At 34.9% G+C, this 8,301-nt stretch overlaps 2 long non-coding RNA genes across 18 annotated transcripts in view; one reads left to right on the top strand and one right to left on the bottom strand.

The window, feature by feature from the left end:
* Nucleotides 1-8,301, bottom strand: part of si:ch211-126g16.8 — a 103,321-nt gene that overhangs the window by 87,782 nt on the left and 7,238 nt on the right. The window lies entirely within an intron of this gene.
* Nucleotides 3,616-7,064, top strand: LOC141375588 (uncharacterized). 2 transcript variants are annotated; one of them, XR_012384154.1, is made up of 6 exons: nucleotides 3,616-3,901; nucleotides 4,147-4,290; nucleotides 5,008-5,124; nucleotides 5,217-5,258; nucleotides 5,604-5,727; nucleotides 6,069-7,064. It is a non-coding gene; the product is annotated as an uncharacterized lncRNA (long non-coding RNA). The 2 variants fall into 2 exon arrangements; XR_012384155.1 differs by lacking the exon at nucleotides 3,616-3,901 and having other exon boundaries at nucleotides 4,238-4,290; nucleotides 5,604-5,685.

Genomic DNA, 8,301 nt, shown 5'->3' with positions numbered 1-8,301 from the left:
ATTAGTGTAGAGTACCAACTAAATTTACATGGGTTTTAGCATCTCTTTCAAATATTCTGTACTTTTGTTTAATGTTGGTCCATAGTTAGATGGCCTGTGTCACATGACTGTCAGAAGTGACCATATGTGCTGCCACTCTGGGTTTTCTATGCAATAGGAACAGGAAGAGGCCAAATTGACTTAAAGCTACAACGTTACTTTTCCACAACATAGTTCTGAGTGAAGTTTTTTTATAAACTAATTTTGAGAGGATCACGTGCTTATGATAGCTTGCAGCTGGCCCCACATTATTCAATTCATGATTCACCAATCAGACAATTCCTAAGCTACTATAAATACCCAAAGTTCCAAATGACAGTCATCTTCGTTTTTAAGAATCCCCCCTTCCACCCCTACTCCTCCTCCTTTCCTAGATGGGTGGCAAGGTGGCCCAGTGGTTAGCACTCATCACTGGTTCTAGTCCTTATCAAACCAGCCAACGTTTTTGTGTGGAGTTTACACATTCTCCCCGTGCTCACGTGGGTTTCCCCCGGGTTCCCCAGTTTCCTCCCACCGTCAAAAAGCATACAGCCTTATTTAGTTGACTTATCCAAATCATCACCATAGACATGCTCCTAGTAAATAGTTATCTCTTAAGAGCAATCACTATCTGTTCATTAGTTACTACAGCAGGGGAGTTCTCGAGATCTACCTGAGCTCAAACTCCCCTTTCGCCTTGCAAACAAGAGGGTGCCCGGGGCTTGAGGATCTTTTGAGCTCAGGGCTCAAAGCAGCATGCCAAACAAGCTTTATAATCAATCATCAGCTAAGAGTAAACCCTTGAAATCTTAACTGACATACCAAGACAGCTTGAGATTATTCACTAATAAAACAACAACCATTGGTGCATTGTTCTTTATAACAAAAGACAAACAAACACATCTCAGTTGTACTTGGTTGTTAAAACTTTAAGACTTGCCAGAGCAGAAATCCATTCATTCATTTATTTATTCATTCATTTTCTTTTCAGCTTAGTCCCTTTTATAATCTGGGGTCGCCACAACAGACTGAAACATCAACTTATCCAGTATATGTTTTAACCAGCGGATACCATTCCAGCTGCAACCCATCACTGGGAAACATCCGTACACACTTATTTACACACAACACTGCCGACAATTTTAGCTTAACCAATTCACCTATAGCGCATGCCTTTGGACTTGTGGGGGCGATCATGCTACCCACTTCACTTCACCACCTTGCAGCCCGCTTCCAAATCCTTAATTCTATATATTAAAAAATATTCTGCATATACTTTTTCAATGGGGAAAGCAAAATAATCTTGTATTTTCTTTTCACATAATATTATTTTTTTACTTACCCCGTTGGCAGATTATTTTGTTTTTTTTTAAGTAAAAACTCACTTAGTTTTGGCATATTATTTCTTGAACAAGACAATATATTTGTGCTTCATGAATTTAAAAATGAATGAATTCATGAATTTAAAAAATACCATGAAATAAGACAAAAATCAAAGATAAAAAAGTATTTTTGCAGTGTGTGCAAAACTTAGGAACAGGAAACATGATCAAATTTAGGTCTGGACACAAAATGTAGAATTTACAGATTATATATTTATTCATCTCCACCCTGAAAAGAGATATGTTCAAGTGCCTTTTGCTAATTTAACTCATTGTCCTCATTGTAAAATTTGACTTGTATGTTTCAACAAACACATGTAGACTGCTGAATCATGCCAAATCATCCGTTGATGCAAATTTAATATCAATTTCTGGTTGTGTTTTCTTTGACATTAGAACGTCAAATACAACAATACATCTCTATCGGTCTCTTTTGTCAGGCTTAATTATAATTTACCCTTTATCCACAATCGATTTTGTGAACAAATGAGGGTAACTTTACTCTGATGTACTGTAGGTAAAATATTTCTTAACCCACAGTATTAATATTTAAAAAGTTTTTTTTTTTAGTATTATTATATTGCTATTGTTCATGCTGTGTGTGTGCATGTGTGTCTGTGAGAGCTGTATGTCAGAGTGGAGCTCATTAATAGGGTTGGGTATCGTTTGGGGTTTTTTCAATACCAGTGCTAAATCGATACTTTTAAAACGATACCGGTGCCAAAACGGTGCCTGAATTGATACTTTTTAGCCACAAAATGATGGTGGATGACTCTACAAAAATATTTTATTTGGCAAAATATTTTAAAAAATCATTTTAATAGAACAATATAATTACAGTTTAAAATAAACATCAATTCATATTGTATTACATTAATACATTTAATTTGATCATTTGTTGGTTAGCATGAATTTAAGATTTGCATTATGAAATTACATTAGCTTACTATTAACCTGTGGGGGGTGGGCAGGGGCCACGTACTTTTAGTAGCACATTTTAACATGTATATCACAAAATAGTTAAAAAATTATTCAAAGTCATTTGTTTTCATGCATCACTCAGCAGTCTTCATAAACAAGATAGTTAAATAACTTAAACTCTAAATAATCTTCCTTGTTCATTTATTGGACAAGTAACGTTATACTGGTGTATGATAACACATTTCTAACATTCAAGTACATCAAGGCACATTGCTGCACCTGTTAACTTCAACAGGCCTACAGTTGAAGTCAATTTATTTTGCCCTCCCATTCATTTAAAATAATGTTTTTGAAAATGTTTACAGTGTTTCCTAAACAAAATATTATTCTGGAGTCATAATAAGCTATATTTCTTATTGTTTATTTCGTGCATTGATAATGACTAAAACAAATTGAATGACAGTAAAAAGTAGCAATTTTACCCAATAAATGCGTTAATAATATCAACTGATTTATATAGTCAATCAAATGAACTTAAACATTTAAAAACTGCAGCAAACATTTATTTAGGCCCGAACTACAAAACCAAATGTAAAATAATTTTAGTATCAGTTTTCCTTAAGTTGCACACTAGTGTTGTAGGAGAGGTGAGTGGTCGCTTTAAGACTTGCTATTTAAAGGAGTTGTAGTCCATAGCGAAGTGGGTAGTGTAGTTCGACACGCATGCTGGATGATGTGAGCTCGCTGTGTGCTGTGTGTGCAGCTGAAGCAGGGGAAAAAAGTTTTACTCGTCTTTGTTTTATGTTCACTCAAGTTATTCCACCTGAGAGCTGTTTGCACCGTGAACCTGACAACACGAAAATAAGTAAAAGAAGGGCATGCATTGATTACTTTTGTCCATCTCATCCTTTGCACGATCTGTTACTCTGCCACTGGACATTACTGAAGCGGAGAGACTAACACTAGTTTGATCATGTATAAATATCATTATAACTATATTATAGAAATATTATTATAACTATGCCTAAAACATCCCGACAATCAAAAACCAAATGACATATCACAGGCGATTGTCTTCTGAGTGCACCAGACAAGAATGACACTCCTCACAGAGCTTGAGAAGCATACATGATCTAATTTGTAGAACAAAGACTTGCAGGTTAAAGAAACAGCGTAGGAGGAGGTTGCCGCGGGCCTTAGTGCAGATAAAAAAGTTTTTTTTTTAAGTGTATTTGTATATATAGAGAGATACATAACTACACTGTTAGACATTTCTGTAAATTACACAGTTAATTACTGTATTTCACCCAGTGTAATACTGCAAATTCCTTTTACGGTAAATAACTGTATTTACCGTTGCATTATGGGAATTTAGTGTGACGTCGAACAACATATACAGCGATGTACTGTATTTGTAAAAATTCGTGTATTATACTGTATTTTCCACAACTGCTTCAACGCCACCTTGCGGCGATTCGACTACTCTGCACCACATTTTGCCTGAGGACCCTGGAGCAATTCTGGAGGACAATTTATTAGTGTGCCTGAAGAACATACTGGATTTAACAAACTTTACTCTGGTAAGCTGAGGCAGTGTTTCATTTTACAGAATGTTTTGTGGACGAGAATAGAACAAAGTAAAGTATAAAGTTGGCTATTATTATTTTCTCTGGCTTGGCGTTATTTCGCCCATTTGAGAAATATATCATCTATTAAGATGTTACCTTTATTTAATTTATTACATTAACACTACTATTACTTTAAATAAGACTGTTTATGACTATTAGCCATTGTTCTCGTCATATCTTTTTATTTATTTACATAGGAACCGGTGTTGCAGCGGGTTTTGGTTTAGGAGGGAACCAGAGGTATGCAGACAGTTTTGGAGGACACTTATCACGAGACAACGGTCCGGCAGAGAGTGTTTTCCCCCAGAAGAATATGAATGAAAGACCATCAAATAATCCAGGTAAAAGCGCGTCTGTCTGTGCTGACAACACTCGACATTGATTTGAGCACCTCTATTAGCATATGTTTGCTCGGCAACATTGGCTGAAGCGATCTTAAAATGGTAATGTTAACTGTTAGCTAAACTGAGCTAAGTTTATACTGAATTGGACTCAAACTCATTTTAACGTGCAACGTTTAACTTATATTGATTTATACTTTATATATATTAGATGTTGTGAACTTATTTTTCTCTGGTTTAGAGTAACTTATATCGTTAGCTTGAGAAAATAACATCGCGACGTAACCTATAAGAACGTTAACGTAAATCTACAATATGCATAGAGGTAAAGTTGGTTTTATATTCGCACATTCGTTCATTTAGAAGACTCTTACGTTATACTGTTTACCATGTTACTTTGAATATTCGATCAGAATTAGCATGCCAGTATGACTTGAAATCAACATTAACACTGTTTATTTGACCGTGAGCATGTTGTACTTTGATAGTCGTTAGCTGCTAAAATGATTTCACTATTTAGAGTTTGCAAATAATACTTTTATGAAATTAAATTATTAAGGGGGAAGTCTGAATCTGCTAATATAAAACCAACTTTACCTCTATGCATTATGCTAATAACCACCTTTTTGCTATTTATTGTTTGCTAATTATTTTTTTATCACAACTCTTGACATTTGGTTTAACATAATTGTTACCATTATATTTTTTTCTGTTTAGATATGGCACGAGCACAGCACCAGGTTTTGTCTGAAGAAACAAACAGCATTTCGGAGGAACATCTTGATCAGCACAGCCTTATGCTTAAAAAATAAGCAAGACCAGTAAGCAACCAAGGTAAACAAATAAAAAAAAAGTTGTGTGGAGGTTGTGGATTGTAGCATGGTATTCTTATCTGTATTTTTGGCTTTTTTATGGTCTCATTATAGAATACTGGGAGCCTGCCTGTGCAAACTGGACCTCATACAACAGTAAGTACTGTACATCTATTTGTTTCTCAATATAGTAACATTACTTTTAATACAAAATGTGTCACATGTTTAGTTGCTAGCTAAATAAAAAATCTTTTTCCCTTTTTTATTAAACCATTTAGTAGGGTTTTTTTTCATCTTTGTTTATAATATTTTTGAGCAGATTGAGGTCTGTCATGGGTCAGACATTTTAAAATACAATAATTAGTATTGGGATACATGCATTTGTCTATGTATTAAATGTCTTTTTCCCCATTTCATGTTGCCTAAATATTTTGTAATATTAAATAATAAATATTATTATATTAAATAAAATAATAAAAAATTTTGTATAAATAATTCCAGAGGATGAAACAAAATGCACAGCAACAACCAGAGTGAGCCAGAAGAAGGCAGGAGAAGTAGTGAATGACAACCATGAACAACAGTGTTATCCTTCTTTCACCAGCTAACTGAGAACTTGGATTAGGTGAGACACTCTCAATAGTTGTATCAGTATTCAGTCTGTTTTAGTTTATTAGGAATACATAAAACAAATAGTCTAATCTGTCCTGCTGTGAATCAACCCATCACAAATGCTACAATGTTTTTGTAAAACCTTATTAGGGGAAAAAATAAACAGGACATTCTGGTTAGTTCTCTTTTAAACATGGTAGTGAGCAGGTTATGAGCAGGAGCCAGTTGCTCAGTACCAGCTGAAAACTAGCCCAACCTAGCTGCCATGCTTCAAAATAATTAACCAGTATATGATTTTTTTTTTTTTATACAAGCTTCTTCTATGCTTATGTTAGTCTGTTTGTCCTTATCCAGAGTTCTTCATAATCCTGGACTGGGCCAAATCCTGACCAGATGCTGTGGTGGTCATGGAGGAGTGAATCCTAAAAGACACACGTGATCAATGAGTTTCCGCATTGATCCAATGGGCCAGCCTGACCACCCACTGGTGAACTTTCAAGCCTCCGGTGCCTAGACTGCGGCCTTGCACAAGTTTGGCTAGAGGAGAACTGGTCGTGCCCAACTGAGCCTGGTATCTCTCAAGGGCTTTTATTCTACACTTTCGTCAGTTGGTGAAGTTTCTTCCATGCCACTGTCGCCACTGGATCGCTTGGCTACGATTGGTGGATCGGTGGATTTGCTCTTCAGTGTTTGGACTTTCAGCAGTGACATTTACTGCTTCAATTCTGAAAACTGGACTGAAGCAGCTTCAATTTACAAGAACTTCTATGTTAAGCTGCTTTGACATCATTGATCTACATTGTAAAAGTGCAATAGAAATAAAGATGAACTGCATTTGAATATGTGAATTCAGACCTTGTTGAGCATTTGACACCAGAATTAGTAATATTTTAAAGTTGTGTTGTTTCTGAGTCGGCTAATAGTTACAAATATTTATTTTTCCAACAATATGCAATTCAGAAGTTTAAATTTTTATTGTACATGTATGTTCTAGTGCTTTGTGTGATTTATTTATTTTTAATGTGTTGATTTTATTGCTTAATGTAATTGTCACACATTTTCCTTAAATGCTTTAAGCATTATTAATGTTTTAAAGAATGGAATATTTTGTAATTGTGTCTGGTTTAATGTCAGTAGTACTTAGTACAATTGGGGTTTTTTTTCTCAACAATATGCAGGTCAGACACTTAAATTAGATTTGTACATGTATGTTAATGTGCTTTTTCATTTTCAATGTTTTTTTTCTTAAAATAAAATATTTTGAATGATTGAAATGTAATGTTTTTACACATTTTTAAGCTTGTTTTAAGCATCTCCAATGTTTTAAATAAAGAGTGTTTATTTTGTTAATATTTTGTAATTGTGTCTTTTTTAGGTCTATAGTATTAAAATAATATTAATAAAATAATATTATAAAATATTTAGGACAAAATTAAAAGGTTTACAGTAGCTAACTGTTAACTTAGGTTTTTACAGTAGTTAACCATTTTCAGACACTACAGTAACATGCTGTAAACGGATTTACAGTTGTATACTGTAAATCTAAAATACAGTAACTTACTGGCAACAGTGTTGCCAGTAAGTTACTGTAAAAACCCTTTGAAATGTCTAACAGTGTAGATAAAATAGACATAGAGATAGAAATAGAGATAGGTTGATCTCTGCAGCAGCTGCCGAAGAGCTGTGCGCTGCAGACGCAGCTGGTGTGAAAGACAAACGCCTGCTTGCTACTTCTGCTTTCCATACGCTCATGCTCATGCACTGCTTTCACTTGCGGTCTGAAACAGGCATTACACGCAACTTTTAAAAAAAAAACAGTTGCTGTGTAGGAATCCTTGCTTGTAAAATACGCTTTAGAATGCTTAGTTTAAGCAAATTGGACGAACGTGATTATGCTTGTAGATCTGAAGAGTGCCTCTCTCGCTCACCGAAAACCAGGCTAAATGCGCTGCACTACGTTGCGTGCGTCTGTTCCCTAGCGACAATAACAAACGCCTGATATCGCCTGTTCGTATTCCTCAAAGTTGTTCAGAATTAAATGTTTAGTAATGGTGTGACAACTGCTATGTGTGCCTTTTTTCATGCACCCCTTTGATGCTTCTTAAGTTTTTGCCGCAGCACTGAAATTAGGCACCGAAATTCATTCGCTGATTTAATACCGGTACATACCGGTTACCAAGGTACCGGTGCTATAATGGCACCGGGTTTCGGCACCCAACCTTACTCATTAATATTCACGATCAATAGAACTATGGTCAGTATGGGCCTTCTAATTCCCAGGGCACTTTATGGAGTAATTAATGAGTATATACATTTTTTTTAACTTTACCAAGCCACATGCCTAGCATGTAGATCAGTGGTTCCCAACCTTTTTCTTAGGGGCCCCCCCATAAACATATACAAACATTGGAGCCCCCCCACCATTTTAATACACACGCACGCATACACATTGGTACTATATATATATATATATATATATATATATATATATATATATATATATATATATATATATATATATATATATATATATATATATATACTGTATGTGTGTGTTTGTGTAATATTAATATATAATATGAATAGA

The sequence above is a fragment of the Danio rerio genome, chromosome 8 (assembly GCF_049306965.1).
Source record: "Danio rerio strain Tuebingen ecotype United States chromosome 8, GRCz12tu, whole genome shotgun sequence".
NCBI lineage: Eukaryota > Metazoa > Chordata > Actinopteri > Cypriniformes > Danionidae > Danio > Danio rerio.
Note: the sequence above shows the minus strand (reverse complement) of the source record. Positions and strands in the feature narration are given on the sequence as shown.